This window comes from Manis javanica, chromosome 7 (genome assembly GCF_040802235.1).
Source record: "Manis javanica isolate MJ-LG chromosome 7, MJ_LKY, whole genome shotgun sequence".
Taxonomy (NCBI): domain Eukaryota; kingdom Metazoa; phylum Chordata; class Mammalia; order Pholidota; family Manidae; genus Manis; species Manis javanica.
The window spans coordinates 81,120,741-81,145,585 of record NC_133162.1 but is presented as its reverse complement, the minus strand read 5'-3'; the positions used below and the strand labels follow the sequence as shown (position 1 = coordinate 81,145,585).

The window sequence follows — 24,845 nt, the reverse complement described above, 5'->3', positions numbered from 1 at the left end:
TTGATAATATGGGTTAATGCAGTAACCACAGTGTTGCTCATGTGAAACCTTCATAAGATTGTACATCAATGATACCCTAATAAAAAAAATTGTATGTCAACTATACTTCAATAAAAAAAGATTTAATAGGTTAAAGAAAGAGAAAGAGAGCCCTTGAACATAGAACATAAGAAACCCCAAACCAAAGCACCCAGAATATGTGTCTTCTCACTCCCCATGTCCTACAACACTAATGTCAACATATTTCCCTGAGGAAGGAGAAAAGTACTCAGAAAATAAGGAAGAGGACACAGAATCTGCTAACCTTTTGGCCAAGAGAATGAAAGAGGTCAAAGAAAAATGCCAGGAGCAGATTGCCAAGGGCTGGAGGCAGTCCTGTCTGAGGGCGTCCACCTCTGAGTCTGAGGCTAGTCACCAACAAGACTTTCTAATAGTAACTAATAAGTAAAATCAGACATGAAGAAAGAGTGAGAAGGAGTGGGAGGAGGGAGGGAGAGCCCCATAAACATTTCAGATATTGGAATTCTCCGGTACTGATTATAAAATGATCTTTATATTTAGGTAAATGGAAGACAACTTAAAAAATATCTACAGATCTACAGGGAACAGTGAACTATAAAGATTACTTCTCCAATTTGAAAAAGAAACAAAAAATTTGTCAAGAAAGATCAAGAACACAATAATTAGATGGCTGGAGTTTGAATGAAAATGGTTTCCCTAATGAAGTTGTGTAATGTGATTACTGTAAAGGCACCTGGCATGAGGCTCATGACTTAAATTCACCTCCAAGGGAAACTTTGGCCTCTCCCAGATCATCTTCTCCAGTCAGTGTCACGATCCAAAATCATAGTGCGAGTGGTTCCAAGACAATCGTGACACCCAATATTGGTATTAACATTGCCCCCAAACAAGGGGGAAAATCATTTTCCCTATGTGGACAAACATTGTATACTCCCACAGGCCCACTGACTTTATTCCAATCTTTTCTGTTTATGATCCTAAAGAACCCCCACCCAGAAAGTTTGTAAAGTAGTATTTCCAACACACCTTGGATAGGTATGGAAAAATTGACTGTGTTGAGCTGCTGAAGACTAGATCAGCCCACTATAGGGGAATTGGAAGTGACTAGCTGGGCCACTCATCCAAATTGTCTCCGACTCTGCTTTCCCAGGATGGCTTTCTCACTCTTTCTCTATCTCTTGATCCTGAAACAAGAGAAAGAGAGATTATCTAACCCCAACTTTGAGTACTTAACATGGGAGTCCTCTACCTGAAGCCTTGTACCTAAAGCCACAACTTTAAAAGCATTTGAGAATTCTTGAGCTGTCAGAGGGCAGAAGGAAAGAGATGAGATAACCTGGACATTCAATTCCAAATATTCCCTGAGGCCTTGGACAGAATTACTTTATTTTGTTTTCAGCCAAGTGATTGTGAAGGAGATGAGAAATAAATTCTAGTGAATCTAGGCTTAAGGACTTCTAAGTCCCTCTGCATTACTCCTGCTCCCTTCTATGGATGCCTGGGAGTCTCATTTGCTCTACTTCTTCACCCTTATTCCTATAGGTCCGTGGGAGGCCTGTGTTTTTTTCCAGCCTGCATTCTCTCATCTCATGAGATGGGTGGCATATGTGGATGTGCCATCCTCCACTCTGTCATTTACCCACACAACACTGAATAGGGATGCCAACCAGCAATGAAAAGATGAACAACTAAGACAAACAGAGTGTGGTAGGGAGCCCAGCCAAACAAGTCTCCACTTTTACTTGGGGTATGAAAGCTAGAAAAAAACTTGATTGTGTATTACTCTTTTTAACCTGTCTTGGACATCCAATGCAACCATCAACGGGAAATTCTTGAATTTCCTTGAATAAGTCTGCCATGAATTCCACTGTTTCACTTGTTTTAGTTTTGAAAGATCTCTCTCTTCATTTTTCCAACTATGCCACTCACCGTTCTGTGAGAACCCATTTTTGTGATCCTAAGCAGCCCACATTCTCTGGAAGATGGGCATTGAATGCTCATTACAATGACATTGTTGACACCAATGGAGAATTCCTTCAGAGTACAAGGATACTCATACACAGGAACACTCATGTTAGAAGTCTTCAACATTTACATTTAATTGGGAAATATTTGTTCTCCATAACCCACTAGGGCAGAGAATAGATAACATGGTCTTCTATGAGACCATTCCCAGCATGACCTGGCCCATCTCTCTACTTGTATGCTGTATTTTATTTGGGGCAGACACTGATAAAAGCCCCTTATGGAGCAATCCTGTGTTTCTTGAATTCCGGTGAGCATTAAGTTGAATTGGAAGGCCCCACTTCCTCTCTTTTACAGCATAGGTGTACAAAAATACAAGAACCAATAAATTCAGCAACAGAAAGTTCTTGGTTATCTCCAGGGTCCTCCATCCTTGGCCATGGTTATATTATATATATATAATATTATATATATGGCATATATCTCACATATATATATAAATCATATACAAATATACCATGCTGAATATTCTTTGTTTGCCCCTGCAGATCTACCTTCCACCCTCTCACCTGCTCTGTGCTTGGGCACTGGGTGGAGGAAATACTCTGTATCGACTATATTAGTGGGCTCCCTGGCCTTATGCTTCTGGCTATGTTTGGCCAATGGGAGGATATGGCCAATGGCAGGAGACATAAGAATGGGAGGTCAGGGTATTTATTCCGTCCTTGCCTATTTGTTAAGGGCTGTCTGTGTCCTTCCACCACAAACCACAGATCTTGTCACCACAGACCACAGCTCCTATCAAGTGGCCTTTCCTACAGCTGCCCTGACTGGATGCTGAAAACCACTCCCTCTGTTTGCTTTCCAGGCCCAAGTGTGCTAAAATCTCCCAGGTTGTTGCTAGCCCCAGGATACTACATCACCACATGTTGGTTTCCTTTAACCCTTCCCCCACTTCTGGAAATAGCCTTTTATTAAACACTCCTTAATTACCCCATTTTGAGTGAGGCTATTTATTTCCTGTGGAAATATTGATGGACAGAAACATATAGTGCAAACACCTTGTAAAAATCTTAATAAAAGTGAAAGTTAACTTCCTTGATGGGTAAGGCAACCCTACCCTCTAGGTTCATCTTTAAGGTAATTCTTTGTTTGGAAAATTTAAACTAAAAGATCTCATCCAATTCTTCTCTTCCCATCTGCCTTTTGCATGCCCTTATGTGCACTGACAACTATTTTCAGTTCTAAAAAACAGAAAGCCCTTGCTCCCTGTGTGAATTTTGCTCCAATCTATTTGTCCCCTACTGGCCTTATTGTTGTTCCTGCTCAGCCTGGGACCTGGAGTTCTATTTCAACTTCTTTGCCCTCCATCTTTCCATTTGACATGCCAGGAATATCTCAGCTCCCAGACACAAGCCTCCAAGTGTCATCTCTGTTTCTCTACCAGGTTGACAAAGATTCCAGAGTAATGTCTACAATTATATCATTTTATCCATGGCTTTCAATACCAACTGAGTACTACTCAAGAATCCTTGAACTCATCATTATGCAGCCCTCTTAAACATCTTCCTTCAGATCTAGAAGCCGTACAACGTGCCGGAGTGGGGAGGAATCTCATGCCTTGGCTAGTCTTCTCACAGGGATTTTGTTTTGGTGCATTTTTTTTTTCTTTTAGGGTTTGGACCTCTGCCCTTGAGGCCAGCTGTCCATGTTTATTTTTTCTTTGACTTGCCTCTTTCGGCCCTTTCCAGTCTCCCTCCTGGTACTGCAGACCACTGAAACAAAGTGGAAATTCTGCCTTCCAGGTCCCCATGCCCCAGACTGCTGTGAGGGCTGAGTGAGCCAAGTATTTGAATCCAATGTCAGTTTGTGTGGTAGGATCTTTAAGTATGTGGGTATGTACCCTCACAAAGGGATCCAAATAAGGATGGTACCCATCTTTACACGGGCACACCATTTGAAGATCTTGTTTGATTGCTCGATGATAGAGAGAAGCTCATGTCACAGCCATGGATTTAAAAAAAAGGTATCTGTGACATCCCTATTTTTCCTGCTGATTCCAAGAAAACTCCTGCTGTCTGCTCTGCCTAGATTGACAGTTTATCAAACATACTTTTGTGTTACAAGGAAATATGGGGAATATAGCTGATTCTTGAACAACAGGGGTTTGAATAGCATGGATCCACTTATATGTGGATTTTTTTCAGCAAATATATTGGAAAATGTTTGAAGATGTGTGACACTTTGAAAAATCATCTTCTTTTCTCTACCTTACTTTATTATAAGAATATAATACACATATAAAATAATGGGTTAATTGACTTTATGTTATCAGGAAGCCTTCTTCATGGTCAACAGAGACTAGGTAGTTAAGTTTTGGAGAGTCAAAAGTTATATGCAGAATAAAGCAGGGAGGATCTCGCTTCCCAACTTCAAGCTCTACTACAAAGCCACAGTAATCAAGACAATTTGGTACTGGCACAAGAAAAGACCCCAGGCCAGTGGAACAGAATAGAGAGTCCAGATATTAACCCAAATATATATGGTCAATTAATATATGATAGAGGAGCCATGGACATACAATGGGGAAATGACAGCCTCTTCAACAGCTGGTATTGGCAAAACTGGATAGCTACATGTAAGAGAATGAAACTGGATCATTGTCTAACCCCATACACAAAAGTAAATTTGAAATGGATCAAAGACCCAAATGTAAGTCATGAAACCATAAAACTCTTAGAAAAAACATAGGAAAAAATCTCTTGGACATAAACATGAGGAACTTCTTCATGAACATATCTCCCCGGGCAAGGGAAACAAAAGTGAAAATGAACAAGTGGGACTATATCAGGCTGAAAAGATCCTGTACAGCAAAGGACACTATCAATAGAACAAAAAGGCATCCTACACAGATTGGGGGAATATATTCATAAATGACAGATCTGATAAAGAATTGACATCCAAAATACATAAAGAGCTCATGTACCTCAACAAACAAAAAGCAAATAAGCCAATTAAAAAATGGGCAGAGGATCTGAACAGACACTTCTCAAAAGAAGAAATTCAGATGGCCAACAGACACATGAAAAGATGCTCCACATTGCTAATCATCAGAGAACTGAAAATTAAAACCACAATGAGATATCACCTCACACCAGTAAGAATCGCCACCATCCAAAAGACAAACAACAACAAATGTTGGCCAGGTTGTGGAGAAAGGGGAACACTCCTACACTGCTGGTGGGAATGTAAAGAATGTAAATTACTTCAACCATTGTGGAAAGCAGTATGGAGGTTCCTCAAAAAACTGAAAATAAAACTACCACTTGACCCAGCAATTCCATTCCTAGGAATTTACCCTAAGAATGCAGAAGCCCAGTTTGAAAAACACAGATGCACCCCTTTGTTTATTGCAGCTCTATTTATAATAGCCAAGAAATGGAAGCAACCTAAGTGTCCATTAGTAGATGAATGGATAAAGAAGATGTGGTACATATACACAATGGAATATTATTCAGCCATAAGAAGAAAACAAATCCTACCATTTGCAACAACATGGATGGTGCTAGAAGGTATTATGCTCAGTGAAATAAGCCAGGCAGAAAAAGACAAGTATCAAATGATTTCACTCATATGTGGAGTATAAGAACAAAGCAAAAACTGAAGGAACAAAACAGCAGCAGACTCAGAGAACCCAAGAATAGACTAACAGTTACCAAAGGGAAAGGGACTGGGGAGGATGGATGGGAAGGGAGGGACAAGGGGGAAAAAGGGCATTACGATTAGCAGATACAATGTAGGAGGAGGCACGGGGAGAGCTGTACAACACAGAGAAGACAAGCAATGATTCTATAGCATCTTACTAGGCTGATGGACAGTGACTGTAATGGGGTATGTGGTGGGGACTTGATGATGGGGGGAGTCTAGTAAACATAATGTTGCTCATGTAATTGTAGATTAATGATACCAAAAAGAAAAGTTATATTCAGATTTTCAACAGCATGTTGGGAGGGTGCCTCATTTTTAAAGGGTGAGCCATACTACAAATGGGATTCAAAAATTGGAAAAGTGGCTTGGGGTCTGGGTTTGAGACCTTATCCAGTCATCATGACTTAGCAGCACCAGAAATGAATTTCTCCCCTATTTACCCTTCATCACTTATCCTGTTATGGAAAATACTGGAAAACTTGGACTGGATCACTGATGGAAGAACCAAGCGGCATTCGGAGGCCCTGGAGTGTTGAGGTTTTATTTAACACCTGCGGGCTCAGAGGGTCCAAGGTCTGAGCCCTGAGCACATGCAAGGGGAGCAATTTATATTATTTTGATATGTGGCATTTTGGCATGTACAGGCCAAAAGAGGAGCCCTGAGAAGGAGGGGAGGAGAGCGCTGGGTGTGCTGTACTGACTTTGCTAAAGGGAGGAAAAAGCAGTTTACTGACCTTGATGGCTGTGTTGAATATTTTCCTTATCACTACCCCTCTGATGACACTTTGTTTTAGGGGGTATCATCTTTTTGGTTTAGGATAGGGTTATAATGGTTTGTATTTATACTTGTAATTGCTTTGAGCTAGGATTTTTTCTTGTGACTTTTTTTGGTAAAGTCCTGAGTACTTCGTGAAGAACACAAATGATTATGTTTTTATGCAATTGTCTGTATGGGCCTGTGTGTACAAGTTGAAATGAGTCCTTTAGACTATTGATAAGCCTGTGCTTAACAAAAAATACTGGTTTTCTCAGTCCTAATTTATTTTTATGCAGCTGAGCATTACAGTCAGGCTGGCTTATTTGAGTGTGAGACGACAGGTGCTAAGTGTGGAGGGCCACTGAGGGCAGCTCCCTTGGGTGATGAGCATGCACTCTATAACTTCATACAGTTAATTTGATAGAAGTAACATTATAGAGAGGTACTTTGGAAATGCAGGCTGAGACTTGAGTTCAGCTAGGAGAGACAGGTAAGTACAGCAAAACAACTTATGATTACCCAGTAGACAATAGAAAGGGCAACTTTCTGAGGAACAGTTTAGTCAGAGGGGCAGCAGCAGAGAGTTTAATGCCCAGAATGAAATATTCCATTCCAGCGAGGGCCAGGACCCACGGTGTGCAGGTGCTCATTAGTCAGAGGGTAATCATCAGATGTGGAGGCAGAGAGGATTCTGGAAGTCTGGCTGAGCCTTCTATTGATATATTTCTTTGTTCGGATTATGGGCCCTTTTCACTCTGGAGTGATGGACTCACGGAGGAATGCTTGCAACTTTGAGGACAGTAGGAATGGTTAGAATGTGGGGGTGAGTCCACTGAGGTTTGAGGAGGTCTCTTTTTCAATTCTTGATTCAGACTGAGTCCCCAACCTGGAAGTAATGTACTGGGGTCTCTAAGGAGATCAGGGCTCTTTCTACGGTATATTGCTGCAGCTCATTTAGGGTGGCTCTTAAGGTTTGGAGCTGTTCTCTTACTTTTTATTTCTTATTTGGTATAGGTTCCCTGGGAGGCTTCCTAGACATGAGGGAGGATGTCTATACACTAACTCAAAAGGGGAAAAGCTTTGAGTCCCAGGTGTGCAGCGAACACACAGGAGAGTCAGGGGCAGCAGGTCTGGCCACAGGAAGCCAGTTCCTTGGCAAAACTTAGTTAGGGTTCCTTTGAGGGTACAATTCATTTGCTCCACTTTCTCTGAACTTGGTGGCCTGTATGTAGTGTGGAGTTTAATGTTGAGAAATTTGGTTAAAGCTGTACTGTATCTGCTACAAAGGCAGGTCCATTGTCACTGTGAATTGTAGATGGTAGGCCAAAGTGGGGCACAATTTTTCTCAGGAGGACTTTGGCTATCTCCTGGCTTCATTTTGTCCTGGTGGGGAAGGCTTCGACCCACCCAGAGTATGTACACACTATTACTAGAAGGTATTTGAGTCCTCTGCTTGCCTAGACATCTGTGAAGTCTATCTCAAGGTTTTCAAAGGGGGTAACTCTTGTTCTTTGGACACCTGGCAGGGACTGCAATGCAAATCGAGCTTTATTTCTGGTGCAAGTCATGCACTGCTCACTTATTGCTCAGCTTAATAATGCTGGTAACTGGCTGATGTAGTATTGCTTTTTGAGGGGAGCTTCTAGTGTAGTTTTTCTTGGTTGGGTGAGCTGACTAGATGACTTCGGTTGCAGTTGGGACAAAGATGTGTTTGTCAGGCAGCATCTACCATCCTTTTTTAGTTTGGGTGGCTCCTTCATCAATGGCCCAGTCTTTCTTTTTCAGTGTACTCAGGTGGAGGGGCCTCCACTCCACTGGGTGTGTTAAGGACATAGTGAGGGAAGGAGCTTTATCTGTTTTTTTATTGGCCGTTGTTTCAGCTGCTTTATCTGCTAGCTGGTTCCCCTGTGTTATAGGGTTGCTTTCTTTTTGGTGTTCTTTGCAATGCAGAATTGCTACTTTTCTGGGAGACAGACAGCCTTCAGGAATTTTAGTATTGTGCCAGATGAGAGTTGGAGAGGAATCAGTGTCCCTGTGTGTTTAAGAGGGACACAACAGTATGGGGACCTTGACATTTATTTTTTGTCCCAGGGTAACATTATCTGCTTTTTTAATGAATAGAACTGTGGCTACCAGTGTCCTGAGGCAGGGTGCCATCCTGCCACAACCGAGTTTAGTTTGTTTTTGAGAGGTATGTGACTGGTCATTGCCAGAGCCTAACAGTCTATGTGAGAACTCTGAGGGCTACTTTTTTTTCATGTACAAAGAGATTGAAGGGTTTTTTTAATATCTGGCAGGCCTAGGGCTGTTGCCTGTTCTGAAGGAGCCTTTATTTTCAGGAAGTTGGCTCTTGCCTCTTCTGCCTAGACAGGGGGTTCTCGGTCTGCTCCCCCCCACCCCAGGAGGCTGTAGAGGGGTTTTGCCATTGGCAAGATTATGGGAAACCAGATTTTGCAGAACCCAGTGGCCCCCAGAAACTTTCATATGCCTTTCTTCATCTGGGGCTGGGGTAAGGAGATAATAACTTTTTCTTCTAGTGCCCTTTCTCCCTGGGTAAGGAGGAAGCCGAAGTACCAGAGTTGCTGCTGGCAGATTTGTGCCTTTTTCATGAGGCTTGGTATCTTGAGTCTGACAGGAGTTGCAGGAAGGCCTTTGTGCCTTTTGTACAATTTTCCTGGGTGTCACTGGCAAGGAGATCATCTATATACTGGAGGAGGGGGCAGCACGTGGCTTCCTTCGGAAAGCTGGCAAGGTTTGTGGCCAATGTCTCTCTAAAGAGAATGGGTGAGTTCTTGAACCCTTGTGAAAGCCACGTCCATGCTAACTGCATCTGCCGCCCTGTATTCGGTTCAGTCCATTCAAAGGCAAACACGACCTGGCTTTGAGGGGTCAGCCAGAGGCAGAAAAAGGCATCCTTCAAGTCTAGGCAAGTGAACCATTTGGCTGACCTCGGGATCTGGCTGAGGAGGGGCAGCTTGAGCTACAAAGGATTAAAGGGGGGTGTAGATGCAATAAGCTTCACACAGCCTTTCATAATAGTCTCCAGGAGACTCTCCTGGTTGTTGAGTGACTGAAGATACTTTGGTCATTTTCATAGCCTTTTTGGACCTAGCTTTGATCCCCTGGAGGAGGGCATCTTGATATCGGCAGATTGGTGCTGTCCCTCATGCATGGTAAAGTCCCACTTGGGTGTTCTTTGTGGGCAGTGATTTCAGCACATGCACCCTGATCAAGGACCCTGGATGCCTCTTCTCTTCTGTTGTGAACAGGGTGCAGAGAAGCTGTTGGCAGTTTTTTTAGGTTGGCCATTGGGTTTGGAAGAAGGATTTCATGAGATCAACCAGGGCTTGTGGCTTTTCCAAAAGTGTGTTGCGGGGTATTTTTTGCCTTTTTTTTTTTTTTTTGGTATCATTAATATACAGTTACATGAGGAACATTACGGTTACTAAACTCCCCCCATTATCAAGTCTCAACCACATACCACATTATAGTCACTGTCCAACAGCATAGTAAGATGCTATAGAGTCACTACTTGTCCTCTGGGTATATACTGCCTATCCTGTGCCCTCCCCTACATTATGTGTGCTAATTGTAATGCCCCTATTCCTTCTCCCTCCCATCCCACCAACACACTGCCAGTCTTTTTCCCTTTGGTAACTGTTAGTCTCTACTTGGGTTCTGTGAGTTTGCTGCTGTTTCGTTCCTTCAGTATTTGCTTTGTTCTTATACTTCACAGATGAGTAAAATCATTTGATACTTGTCTTTCTCCACCTGGCTTATTTGACTGAGAATAATAGCCACTAGCTACTGTCATGTTGTTGCAAATGGTAGGATTTGTTTTCTTCTTATGGCTGAATAATATTCCATTGTGTATATGTACCACATCTTCTTTATCTATTCACCTACTGATGGACACTTAGGTTGCTTCCATTTCTTGGCTATTGTAAATAGTGCTGTGATAAACATAGGGGTGCATATGTCTTTTTCAAACTGGCTTCCTGAATTCTTAGGGTAAATTCCTAGGAAAGGTGTTTCTATTTTTAGTTTTTTGAGGAACCTCCATACTGCTTTCCATAATGGTTGAAGTAATTTACATTCCCACCAGCAGCACATCCTTCCCAACATTTGTTGTTGCTTGTCTTTTGGATGTTGGCCATCCTAACTGGTGTGAGGTGATATCTCACTGTGGTTTTAGTTTGCATTTCTCTGATGATTAGTGATGTGGAGCATCTTTTCATGTGCCTGTTGGCCAGCAGAATTTCTTCTTTGAAGAAGTGTCTGTTCGATCCTCTGTCCATTTTTTAATTGGCTTATTTGCTTTTTGCTTGTTGAGGTGCATGTCAACCCTTTATTGGATATGTCATATTCTCCCATACTGTAGGATGCCTTTTTGTTCTATTGATGGTGTCCTTTGCTGTACAGAAGCTTTTCAGCTTGATATAGTCCCATTTGTTCATTTTTGCTTTTGTTTCCCTTGCCTGGGGAGATACGTTCATGAAGAAGTTGCTCATGTTTATGTCCAAGAGATTTTTTCCTATGTTTTTTCTAAGAGTTTTATGGTTTCATGACTTACATTTGGGTCTTTGATCCATTTCAAATTTACTTTTGTGTATGGGGTTAGACAATGATCCAGTTTCATTCTCTTACATGTAGCTGTCCAGTTTTGCCAATACCAGCTGTTGAAGAGGCTGTCATTTCCCCATTGTATATCCATGGCTCCTTTATCATATATTAATTGACCGTATATGTTTGGGTTAATATCTGGACTCTCTATTCTGTTCCATTTGTCTGTGGGTCTGTTCTTGTGCCAGTACCAAATTGTCTTGATTACTGTGACTCTGTAGTAGAGCTTGAAGTTGGGGAGTGAGATCATGCCTGCTTTATTTTTCCTTCTCAGGCTTGTTTTGGCTATTCCGGGTCTTTTGTGTTTCTATATGAATTTTAGATTTGTTCCAGTTCATTGAAGAATGCTGTTGGTATTTTGATAGGGATTGCACTGAATCTGTACATTGCTTTAGGAAGGATGGCCATTTTGACAATATTAATTCTTCCTAGCCAAGAGCATAGGATGAGTTTCCATTTGTTAGTGTCCTCTTTAATTTCTCTTAAGAGTGTCTTGTAGTTTTCAGGGTATAGGTCTTTCACTTCCTTGGTTAGGTTTATTTCTAGGTGTTTTATTCCTTTTGATGCAATTATGAATGGAATTGTTTTCCTGATTTCTCTTTCTGCTATTTCATTGTTAGTGTATAGGAGTGCAATACATTTCTGTGTATTAAATTTGTATCCTGCAACTTTGCTGAATTCAGATATTAGTTCTAATAGTTTTGGACTGGATTCTTTAGACATTTTTATGTACAATATCATGTCATCTGCAAATAGTGACAGTTTGATTTCTTCCTTACCAATTTGGATGCCTTTTATTTCTTTGTTCTATCTGATTGCTGTGGCTAGGACCTCCAGTACTATGTTGAATAATAGTGGGGAGAGTGGGCATCCTTGTCTTGTTCCTGAACTTAGGTGAAAAGCTTTCAGCTTGTCGTTAAGTATGATGTTGGCTGTGAATCCATCTGGCCCAGTGGTTTTGTTCTTGGGTAGTTTTTTGATTACAGATTCAATTTTGTTGCTGGTAATTGGTCTGTTTAGATTTTCTGTTTCTTCTTTGTTCAGTCCTGGAAGGTTGTAGTTTTCTAGAAAGTTGTCCATTTCCTCTAGGTTATCCAGCTTTTTAGCACATAGATTTTCATAGTATTCTCTAATAAATCTTTGTATTTCTGTGGTGTCCATTGTGATTTTTCCTTTCTCATTTCTGGCTAGGGGTTTATCTATTTTGTTTCTTGAAGAACTAGCTCTTGGTTTCATTGATTTTTTTCTATTGTTTTATTCTTCTCAATTTTATTTATTCCTTCTCTGATCTTTATTATGTCCCTCCTTCTGCTGACTTTAGGTCTCATTTGTTCTTCTGTTTCCAGTTTCAATAATTGTGACTTTAGACTGTTCATTTGGGATTGTTCTTCCTTCTTTAAATAGGCCTGGATTGGTATATACTTTCCTCTTAGAACTGCCTTTGGTGTATCCCACCAAAGTTGGGGCATTGTGCTGTTGTTTTCATTTGTCTCCATATATTGCTTGATCTCTGTTTTAATTTGGTCATTGATCTATTAATTATGTAGGAGCATGTTGTTAAGCCTCCATGTGTTTGTGAGCCTTTGTGTTTTCTTTGTACAGTTTATTTCTAGTTTTACACCTTTGTGATCTGAGAAGTTGGTTGGTAGAATTTCAATCTTTCTGTATTTACTGAGGCTCTTTTTGTGAGATAGTATGTGGTCTCTTCTGGAAAATGTTCCATGTGCAGTTGAGAAGAATGTTTATCCTGCTGCTTTGGGTGTAGAGTTCTCTCTATGTCTGTTAGGTCCATCTCTTCTCATGTGTTGTTCAGTGCCTCTGTGTCCTTACTTATTTTCTGTCTGGTTGATCTGTCCTTTGGAGTGAGTGGTGTGTTGAAGTCTCCTATAATGAATGCATTGCATTTTATTTCCTCCTTTAATTCTGTTAGTATTTGTTCCACATATGTCAGTGCTCTTGTGTTGGGTGCATAGATATTTATAATGTTTATATCCTGTTTTGGCCTGACCCCTTCATCATTATGTAATGTCCTCCGTTATCTCTTTTTACTTTCTTTGTTTGGAAGTCTATTTTGTCTGATACAAGTACTGCAACACCTGCTTTTTTCTCCCTATTATTTGCATGAAATATCTTTTTCCATCCCTTGACTTTTAGTCTGTGTATGTCTTTGCATTTGAGGTGAGTCTCTTATAAGCAGCATATAGATGGGTCTTACTTTTTTTATCCATTCTATTACTCTGTGTCTTTTGAGTGGTGCATTCAGTCCACTTACATTTAGGGTGATTATCGATAGGTATGTACTTATTGCAATTGCAGGCTTTGAATTTGTGGTTACCAAAGGTTTTCAAGGGTATCTTCTTTACTATCTAACCTTCTAACTTTAACTCACTTATTATGCTATTATAAACACAGTCTGATGACTCTTTATTTCTCTCTCTTCTTATTCTTCCTCCTCCATTCTTTATATCTTAGGTGTTCTATTCTGTACTCTTTTTTTAATTTTTTTAATTTTGATATCATTAATGTACAATTACCTGAAAAACATTATAGTTACTGTACTCACCCCATTATCAAGTCCCCCCATATACCTCATTACAGTCATTGTTCAGCAGCATAGTAAGATGCTATAGAATCATTACTTGTCCTCTGGGTATATACTGCCTTTCCTATGTCCCCCCTCCCGCTACATTATACATGCTAATCATAATGCCCCATTTTTCCCCTTATCCCTCCCTTCCCACCCACACTTCCCAGTCCCTTTCCCCTTGGTAACTGTTAGTCCATACTTAGGTTCTGTGGGTCTGCTGCTGTTTTGTTCCTTCAGTTTTTTCTTTGTTCTTATACTCCACAGATAAGTGAAATCATTTGATACTTGTCTTTCTCTGCCTGGTTTATTTCACTGAGCAAAATACCCTCTAGCTCCATCCATGCTGCAAATGGTAGGATTTGTTTTCTTCTTATGGCTGAATAATATTCCATTGCGTATATGTACCGTATCTTCTTTATCCATTCATCTACTGATGGACACTTAGGTTGCTTCCATTTCTTGGCTATTGTAAATAGTGCTGCAATAAACATAGGGGTGCATCTGTCTTTTTCAAACTGGGCTGCTGCATTCTTAGGGTAAATTCCTAGGAATGGAATTGCTGGGTCAAATGGTATTTCTGTTTTGTGTTTTTTGAGGAACCTCCATACTCCTTTCCACAATGGTTGAACTAGTTTAAATTCCCACCAGCAGTGTAGGAGGGTTCCCCTTCCTCCACAACCTCGCCAACATTTGTCATTGTTTGTCATTTACTGATGTGAGGTGATACCTCATTGTGGTTTTAATTTGTAGTTCTCTGATCATTAGGGATGTGGGGCATCTTTTTATGTGCCTGTTGGCGATCTGAATTTCTTCTTTGGAGAAGGTGTCTGCTCAGTTCCTCTGCCCATTCTTTTTTTTCTAGTGGACTTTATTTTATTACTGGAGTATAGTTGCTATACAATATTATTATACTGGTTTCAGGTGTACAATATAGCAATTTGACAATTACATACATTACAAAATGCTCAACACAATAGGTGTAGATACGACTGTCACCATAAAAATGCATTACCATGCTATTGCCTGTGCTCCCTATGCTGTACTTTTCATCTCTGTGACTTACTTATTTTTTTTTAAATTATGAACAGTTTTTATTCAGACAAGCTCATTTTTCCTGGAATTACCACAAAAGTTGGGGCCTTCCAGGGGGTCTTTGCGAGGAACCACAGTCCTTAAATTTTCATGGGACATTGAAATTTTGGTTTGAGCTGGGGGCGAGAGGGAACTTTTTTTTTTTTTTTTGAGAGGGCATCTCTCATATTTATTGATCAAATGGTTGTTAACAACAATAAAATTCAGTATAGGGGGGTCAATGCTCAATGTACAATCATTAATCCATCTCAAGCCTAATTCTCATCAGTCTCCAAACTTCTGAAGCATAATGAACAAGTTCTTACATGGTGAACGAATTCTTACATAGTGAATAAATTCTTACATGGTGAACAGTACAGGGGCATTCATCACAGAAACTTTCGGTTTTGATCACGCATTATGAACTATAAACAATCAGGTCAAATATTAATATTCGTTTGATTTTTATACTTGATTTATATGTTGATCCCACATTTCTCCCTTTATTATTATTATTATTTTTATTTTTAATAAAATGCTGAAATGGTAGGTAGATGCAAGATAAAGGTAGAAAACATAGTTTAGTGCTGTAAGAGGGCAAATGTAGATGATCAGGTGTGTGCCTAGGGACTAAGTATTAATCCAAGCTAGACAAGGGCAGCAACACATCCACAGATGCAGAAGATTTCTCTCAAAGCAGGGGGGATGAGGTTCTGAGCCTCACCTCTGTTGATCCCCAATTTCTCACCTGATGGCCCCCCTGCGACTGTGCCTGTCTTAGGTTGTTCCACCCTTGAGGAATCTTACCCGTCTCTGGCTAACCAGTCATCTTCCAGGGCCATACAGGGAAATGTAAAGTTGGTAAGTGTGAGAGAAGCCATATTGTTTGAAAAGGTTAGCTTTTTACTTCTTTGCAAATTTATGCCCTGTGGCTTCTATGCCCAGCACTTGTCTTGAGGTATCTTTACCACCTGGAGGAATTAAGATACTTGGTAAATTCGATATGAGGCACAAATTCTATTTAAGGGTTGTAATTAGAAAGGAAGAAGAAAAGCTATAGAGGTAGCATATGGAAGAAAACATGGGAGGATTGATTATTTCTTTGACATATCTTCTTGTAGAGTACCTTAAGTATGTATAGGTTTTAAACTACCAACTAATTTGCACACACATATTAACATAATAGGAATACGGTGACATAAACAAAGCAAATCTATAATTACCATCCATCTCCAGTGAAGCCAAGAAAACCATTTAGGCACCCTAGGCATTTGTGAAAATTTGTCTATGATATGATGGATATTGTTCAACTGTACTTGAACAGTCTGAGAGAAATCAGACAAATTAAAGCAGCCCATTTCTGGGATCTGTTCACATCCCATATGTTCTTTTAACTGTAGATAGTCTATAGTCATAAGATTTTGGAGTGCTACAACTTGTACCCCTCCCAACTCCTGGTTGAGTTCCAACAGTACAGATCTGGGCAAATTCGTTGTCTCACTGTATGCACATGCCAGCCTAGACAACTCCCTCCTCATTCCAATGGCAAGTCCAGGAAATGGTGGGGTGGATGCAGCCACAACCGCAGCATCGCCCAGATCCCTGTGGAGGCTTTTTGATGATCATCCCCCTGGCACAAGTCCTCCAGAGAGTGCTGATGCCGGAAGCTCCTCCTCATATCGTATCTTAGTTCATTTTCTGGGTATCCAAGTTAGGCCTTGATCTTCTGCATAGAAACAAACAGACCTTTTGCCCACACTTTGACATGCCCTCTATACCGCTGTGCAGGACTCATTGGAGGTCAGCACACAGGAACTGCTTTTTTTTTTTATTAAGAGAAAGGAATATTATCAGAAAAGACTACCTCCATAGCTGATCATCTGACACCCTTTAAGTGATCAATATTAAGGACATTTAAAGCATGCGTTGATCTTTGATTTACCAATAGTTTTATCCTATCAAGGAGTAATCCCCCTTTTCTTTCCTTCTTTTTTTTTTTTAAATCTTTAATCTACACTTTCATGAAGAATACTATGTTTACTATGCTCTCCCCTATATCAGGTCCCCCCTAACAACCACATTACGGTTACTGTCCATCAGCTTAGCAAAATGTTGTAGAATCACTACTTGTCCTCTCTGTGTTGCGCAGCCCACCCTCCCCTTTTTCCCTCCCCCCCATGCATGCTAATCTTAATACCCCCCTTCTTCCTCCCCCCCCCCCCGATCCCTCCCTGCCCAGCCATCCTCCCCAGTTCCTTTCCCTTTGGTACCTGTTAGTCCATTTTTGGGTTCTGTAATTCCGCTGCTGTTTTGTTCCTTCAGTTTTTCCTTTGTTCCTATACTCCTCAGATGAGTGAAATCATTTGGTATTTCTCTTTCTCCGCTTGGCTTATTTCACTGAGTATAATACTCTCCAGCTCCATCCATGTTGCTGCAAATGGTTGGATTTTTCCACTTCTTATGGCTGAGTAGTCTTCCATTGTGTATATGTACCACATGTTCTTTATCCATTCATCTACCGATGGACACTTAGGTTGCTTCCAATTCTTGGCTATTGTAAATAGTGCTGCAATAAACATAGGGGTGCATCTGTCTTTCTCAAACTTGATTGCTGCGTTCTTATGGTAAATTCCTAGGAGTGGAATTCCTGGGTCAAATGGTAGGTCTGTTTTGAGCATTTTGATGAACCTCCATACTGCTTTCCACAATGGTTGAACTAATTTACGTTCCCACCAGCAGTGTAGGAGGGTTCCCCTTTCTCCACAGCCTCGCCAACATTTGTTGTTGTTTGTCTTTTGGATGGCAGCTATTCTTACTGGTGTGAGGTGATACCTCATTGTAGTTTTAATTTGCATTTCTCTGATAATTAGCGATGTGGAGCATCTTTTCATGTGTCTCTTGGCCATCTGTATTTCTTTTTTAGAGAACCGTCTGTTCAGTTCCTCGGCCCATTTTTTAATTGGGTTATTTGTTTGTTGTTTGTTGAGGCATATGGGCTCTTTATATATTCTGGACGTCAAGCCTTTATTGGATATGTCATTTTCAAATATATTCTCCCATACTGTAGGGTTCCTTTTTGTTCTATTGATGGTGTCTTTCGCTGTGCAGAAGCTTTTCAGCTTAATGTAGTCCCACTTGCTCATTTTTGCTGTTGTTTTCCTTGCCCGGGGAGATATGTTCAAGAAGAGGTCACTCATGTTTATGTCTAAGAGGTTTTTGCCTATGTTTTTTTCCAAGAGTTTAATGGTTTCATGACTTACATTCAGGTCTTTGATCCATTATGAGTTTACCTTTGTATATGGGGTTAGACAATGGTCCAGTTTCATTCTCCTACATGTAGCTATCCAGTTTCGCCAGCACCATCTGTTGAAGAGACTGTCATTTTGCCATTGCATGTCCATGGCTCCTTTATCAAATATAAATTGACCATATTTGTTTGGGTTAATTTCTGGAGTCTCTAATCTGTTCCACTGGTCGGTGGCTCTGTTCTTGTGCCAGTACCAAATTGTCTTGATTACTATGGCTTTGTAGTAGAGCTTGAAGTTGGGGACTGAGATCCCCCCTACTTTATTCTTCTTTTTCAGGATTGCTTTGGCTATTCGGGGTCTTTGGTGTTTCCATATGAATTTTTGAATTATTTGTTTCAGTTCATTGAAGAATGTTGCTAGTAATTTGAGAGGGATTGCATCAAATCTGTATATTGCTTTGGGCAGGATGGCCATTTTGACGATATTAATTCTTCCTAGCCAGGAGCATGGGATGAGTTTCCATTTATTAGTGTCCCCTTTAATTTCTCTTAACAGTGACTTGTAGTTTTCAGAGTATAAGTCTTTCACTTCTTTGGTTAGTTTTATTGCTAGGTATTTTATTCTTTTTGATCCAATGGTGAATGGAATTGTTTTCCTGATTTCTCTTTCTATTGATTCATTGTTATTGTATAGGAAAGCTACAGATTTCTGTGTGTTAATTTTGTATCCTGCAACTTTGCTGTATTCCGATGTCAGTTCTAGTAGTTTTGGAGTGGAGTCTTTAGGGTTTTTTTATGTACAGTATCATATCATCTGCAAATAGTGACAGTTTAACTTCTTCTTTACCAATCTGGATTCCTTGTATTTCTTTGTTTTGTCTGATTGCCGTGGCTAGGACCTCCAGTACTATGTTAAATAACAGTGGGGAGAGTGGGCATCCCTGTCTGGTTCCCGATCTCAGAGGAAATGCTTTCAGCTTCTCGCTGTTCAGTATAATGCTGGCTGTGGGTTTATCATATATGGCCTTTATTATGTTGAGGTACTTGCCCTCTATTCCCATTTTGCTGAGAGTTTTTATCATGAATGGATGTTGAATTTTGTCAAATGCTTTTTCAGCATCTATGGAGATGATCATGTGGTTTTTGTCTTTCTTTTTGTTGATGTGGTGGATGATGTTGATGGATTTTCAAATGTTGTACCATCCTTGCATCCCTGGGATGAATCCCACTTGCTCATGGTGTATGGTCCTTTTGATATACTGTTGAATTCTGTTTGCTAATATTTTATTGAGTATTTTTGCATCTACATTCATCAGGGATATTGGTCTGTAATTTTCTTTTTTGGTGGGGTCTTTGCCTGGTTTTGGTATTAGGGTGATGTTGGCTTCATAGGATGAGTTTGGGAGTATTCCCTCTTCTTCTATTTTTTAGAACACTTTAAGGAGAATGGGTATTATGTCTTCTCTGTGTGTCTGATAAAATTTCGAGGTAAATCTGTCCGGCCCCGGGGGTTTTGTTCTTCGGTAGTTTTTTGATTACCATTTCAATTTCTTTGCTCATAATTGGTTTGTTTAACTTTTGTGTTTCTTCCTTGGTCAGTCTTGGGAGGTTGTATTTTTCTTAGGAAGTTGTCCATTTCTTCTAGGTTTTCCAGCTTGTTGGCATATAGGTTTTCATAGTAGTCTTTAATAATTCTTTGTATTTCTGTGGAGTCTGTTGTGATTTTTCCATTCTCATTTCTGATTATGTTGATTTGTGTTGATTCTCTTTTTCTCTTAATAAGTTTGGCTAGAGGCTTATCTATTTTGTTTATTTTCTCAAAGAACCAGCTCTTGGTTTCATTGATTTTTGCTATTGTTTTATTCTTCTCAATTTTGTTTATTTCTTCTCTGATCTTTATTATGTCCCTCCTTCTGATGACTTTAGGCCTCATTTGTTCTTCTTTTTCCAGTTTTGATAATTGTGATGTTAGACTATTCATTTGGGATTGTTCTTCCTTCTTCAAGTGTGCCTGGATTGCTATATACTTTCCTCTTAAGACTGCTTTCGCTGCGTCCCACAGAAGTTGGGGCTTAGTGTTGTTGTTGTCATTTGTTTCTATATATTCCTTGATCTCTATTTTGATTTGTTCATTGATCCATTGATTATTTAGGAGCATGTTGTTAAGCCTCCATGTGTTTGTGAGCCTTTTTGTTTTCTTTGTAGAATTTATTTCTACTTTTATACCTTTGTGGTCTGAAAAATTGGTTGGTATAATTTCAATATTTTGGAATTTACTGAGGCTCTTTTTGTGAGCTAGTATGTGGTCTATTCTGGAGAATGTTCCATGTGCACTTGTGAAGAATGTATATCCTGTTGCTTTTGGATGTAGAGTTCTATAGATGTCTATTAGGTCCATCTGTTCTAGTGTGTTGTTCAGTGCCTGTGTGTCCTTACTTATTTTCTGCCCTGTGGATCTATCCTTTGGGGTGAGTGGTTTGTTGAAGTCTCCTAAAATGAATGCATTGCAGTCTATTTCCCGCTTTAGTTCTATTAGTATTTGCTTCACATATGCTGGTGCTCCTGTATTGGGTGCATATATATTTAGAATGGTTATATCGTCTTGTTGGACTGAGCCCTTTATCATTATGTAGTATCCTTCTTTGTCTCTTGTTACTTTCTTTGTTTTGAAGTCTATTTTGTCTGATATTAGTACTGCAACCCCTGCTTTCCTCTCACTGTTGTTTGCCTGAAATATGTTTTTCCATCCCTTGACTTTTAGTCTATGCTTGTCTTTGGGTTTAAGGTGAGTTTCTTGTAAGCAGCATATAGATGGGTCTTGCTTTTTTATCCATTCTATTACTCTGTGTCTTTTGATTGGTGCATTAAGTCCATTTACATTTAGGGTGACTATTGAGAGATATGTACTTATTGCCATTGCAGGCTTTAGATTCGTGGTTACCAAAGGTTCACGGTTAGCTTCTTTAGTATCTTACTGCCTAACTTAGCTCACTTATTGAGCTGTTATATACACTGTCTGGAGATTCTTTTCTTTTCTCCCTTTTTATTCCTCCTCCTCCATTCTTCATATTTTGTGTGTTTTGTTCTGTGCTCTTTTTAGGAGTGCTCCCTTCTAGAGCAGTCCCTGTAGGATGCCTTGTAGAGGTGGTTTGTGGGAAGCAAATTCCCTCAGCTTTTGCTTGTCTGGGAATTGTTTAATCCTGCCATCATATTTAAATGATAGTCGTGCTGGATACAGTATCCTTGGTTCAAGGCCCTTCTGTTTCATTGCATTAAGTATATCATGCCATTTTCTTCTGGCCTGTAGGGTTTCTGTCGAGAAGTCTGATGTTAGCCTGATGGGTTTTCCTTTATAGGTGACCTTTTTCTCTCTAGCTGCCTTTAAAACTCTTTCCTTGTCCTTGATTCTTGCCATTTTAATTACTATGTGTCTTGGTGTTGTCCTCCTTGGATCCTTTCTGTTGGGGGTTCTGTGTAATTCCATGGTCTGTTCGATTATTTCCTCCCCCAGTTTGGGGAAGTTTTCAGCAATTATTTCTTCAAAGAGACTTTCTATCCGTTTTCCTCTTTCTTCTTCTTCTGGTACCCCTATAATACGAATATTATTCATTTTGGATTATTCACATAGTTCTCTTAGTGTTGTTTCATTCCTGGAGATCCTTTTATCTCTCTCTATGTCAGCTTCTATACATTCCTGTTCTCTGGCTTCTATTCCTTCAATGGCCTCTTGCATCTTATCCATTCTGCTTATAAATCCTTCCAGGGATTGTTTCACTTGTGTGATCTCCTTTCTGACATCTGTGATCTTCCTCCGGACTTCATCCCATTGCTCTTGCATTTTTCTCTGCATCTCATCCCATTGCTCTTGCATTTTTCTGTGCATCTGTGTCAGCATGTTCATGATTTTTATTTTGAATTCTTTTTCAGGAGGACTGGTTAGGTCTGTCTCCTTCTCAGGTGTTGTCTCTGTGATCTTTGTCTGCCTGTAGTTTTGCCTTTTCATGGTGATAGAGATAGTTTGCAGATCTGGTACGAGTGACCGCTGGAAGAGCTTCCCTTCTTGTTGGTTTGTGGCCTTCCTCTCCTGGGAGAATAGCGACCTCTAGTGGCTTATGCTTGTCAGCTGTGCACAGACAGGGCTTCTGCTACCTGCCCGTTTGCTATGCAGTTTATCTCTGCTGTTGCTGTGGGTGTGGCCTGGCTGGGGCTGCTCCTCCAAAGTGGTGGAGCCCTGTTGGAGGGGGAGCAGCCGGGAGGCTATTTATCTCCATAAGGGGCCTCTGTGCTCCCTGTTGCCCAGGGGGTTAGAGTGCCCAGAGATCCCCAGATTCCCTTCCTCTTGTCTAAGTGTCCTGTCCTGCCCCTTTAAGACTTCCAAAAAGCACTCTCCAAACCAAAACAACAACAGCAACAATGAGAGAGGAACAGAAAAAAAAAAAAAAAGAAAAAACACGCAATTTTTTTTTGTCCTCAGGTGCCAGTCCCAGGCACCCGCTCACTGGTCCTGCTGCCGTGCCTCCCTAGCACCGGGGTCCCTGTCCCTTCAAGGCTTCCAAAAAGCACCCGCCCACTGGTCCTGCAGGGAGAAACACGCGATATTCTTTGTCCTCAGGCGCCGGTCCCAGGCACCTGCTCACTGGTCCCACCGCCCTGCCTCCCTAGCAACAGGGTCCCTGTCCCTTTAAGGCTTCCAAAAAGCACTCGCCAAAAAAAAAAAACCACTCCAGTTTCTTTCCACCCGCCGGGAGCTGGGGGGAGGGGCGCTCGGGTCCCGCCAGGCCGGGGCTTGTATCTTACCCCCTTCACTAGGCGCTGGGTTCTTGCAGGTGTGGATGTGGTCTGGATGTTGTCCTGTGTCCTCTGGTCTATATTTTAGGAAGAGTTTTCTTTGTTATATTTTCATAGCTATGTGTTTTTGGGAGGAGATTTCCACTGCTCTACTCACGCCGCCATCCTGGCTCCGCCCCCCCTCTGCCCATTTTTTAATTGGCTTATTTGCTTTTTGTTTGTTGCAGTGCATGAGCTCTTTGTATAATTTGGATGTCAACCGCTTATCAGATATGTCATTTATGAATATATTCTCCCATACTGTAGGATATTCTATACTCTTATGTGTTTCCCTTGACTGCTTTAGTTGATGTGTGATTTTATTTTTTGCCTTATTTAGTATTTGGTTGTTCTGGTTTCTTTGCTGTGATTTTATTTTCTCTGGTGATATCTGGAAGCCTTAGGAGTACTTCCATTTAGACCAGTCCCTTTAATATACCTTGTAGAGGTGGTTTGTGGGAGGTAAATTCACTCAGCTTTTGCTTATCTCAAAATTGTTTAATCCCTCCTTCAAATTTAAATTATAATCTTGCTGTATACAGTATTCTTGGTTCAAGGCCCATGACGTGTCTGTGTAATGATGCCGCAACTACAGACAAGGAAGGGCTGCCTCCTCTAGAGGGGAGACCAGTCAGATGCCTGTATGTTCGCTCTCCTTGTGGAGAATTTGGTCAGCCTTGACTAAGGTGCACCCGTATAAGTCCTGGGCCAGGTCAGCTGAAGCTGAGTCACTGTTATGTTGTGGCGGCCGACCGTGAATGCGGATGAGGGTCCACTCAGATTCCGTAGCGCAGTCCGTGGAATCACAGATTCAGTGCAGACTGAATGGCTTCAGCCGCTCTGCACACCCACTCACACACTCAGACCAAGAGTTTAAACATTCCCCTCTTCCCCCCCGGGGAATGTGTACCTGTGAGACTTCTAAGAAGTCTCTGGGAGGTGATCAGGCTCCCCTTCCACCCCAACGGGTGTGAACTGGCTGGGTCAGGGGCTCCAGGGCCTTACCAGATTCGATGTTGGAACAAGGTCCTCTCTTGCCAAGCCTTCTTCTGTCTGGCAGGAACAGTGGAGTGGAGCCAGCCTGGGATGACCGGGAGGGAGACTACAGAAATATCAGGCAGGATGCACCTTTTCTGTTGTGATCTTCTGTTCCATCACCACCCCACCGTTGCCCTGAACTGGTGGTAAAAATGGGCCAGCGCATTTGGTTTCCCAGTCAGGGAACCAAATGTTAAGGAAAATACTGGAAAACCTGGACTGGTTACGGAGCCAAGAACCAAGCAGCACTCAGAGGTCTTCAAATGTTGAGGTTTTTTTTACACCGGTGGGCTCAGTGGGGAGTAATCTCTCAAGGTCTGAGCCCTGAGTACAGGCAAGGGAAGCAATTTATATTATTTGATATGTGGCATTTTGGCATGTGCAGGGCAAAAGAGCAGCCCAGAGAAGGAGGGGAGGAGAGCGCTGGGCATGCTCTGGTGACTTTTCTAACCGGAGGGAAAAAGCTGTTTACTGACCTTGAGTGCTGTGTTGAATATTTCCCTCATCACTCCCTCAAACATCAGCTGGAGTGTAGACTGCCACAAATTTAGGAAGGAATGCTCACTTTCTTGCCTATGCAGTTGTCTTTCATTTAAGAGGGCCATTATTTTGAAGAGTTACAGTAATGGACTCTTCGTTTCTCAGATGTGTGCTGCAGGCCGGGGTGCTGTACTCCAGGCATGTTTGGCTTACATGCACCTCACATTCAAACCCCGGGGTGAGGAGCCCCTTAGGTTTTGGCTGTGACTAACCTGTAGCCTGAGCTCTGCCACCGAGCCGCCACGGGCCAGGAGCAGGGTCCCACCCCTCTGGCTCCCCGCCACGCCGCTTATAGTCTGCAGGCCGAGCTCTTCCCAAAGCCCCTTCTCCCAGCGACCCGGGACTGTGCCTGAGACCTCAGAGGAGCACCGCCTCGGGCAGTAGCGCCCCGCCCCTCAACAGAGCCCCGACCCTGCAATCTGGGCTTCGGGACTGCCCCGCCCCGCGGGCCGCCTGAGAGG

General features: G+C 41.4%; 1 long non-coding RNA gene across 2 annotated transcripts; it reads right to left on the bottom strand.

Annotated features, from left to right (window-relative positions):
- Positions 1-24,832, bottom strand: LOC140850448 (uncharacterized). 2 transcript variants are annotated; one of them, XR_012133301.1, is made up of 3 exons: positions 24,597-24,832; positions 23,812-23,908; positions 1-1,205 (listed from the first exon to the last, which is right to left on the bottom strand). It is a non-coding gene; the product is annotated as an uncharacterized lncRNA (long non-coding RNA). The 2 variants fall into 2 exon arrangements; XR_012133300.1 differs by lacking the exon at positions 1-1,205 and adding an exon at positions 22,346-22,844 and having other exon boundaries at positions 24,597-24,830.
- Positions 24,833-24,845: the final 13 nt, after the last annotated feature.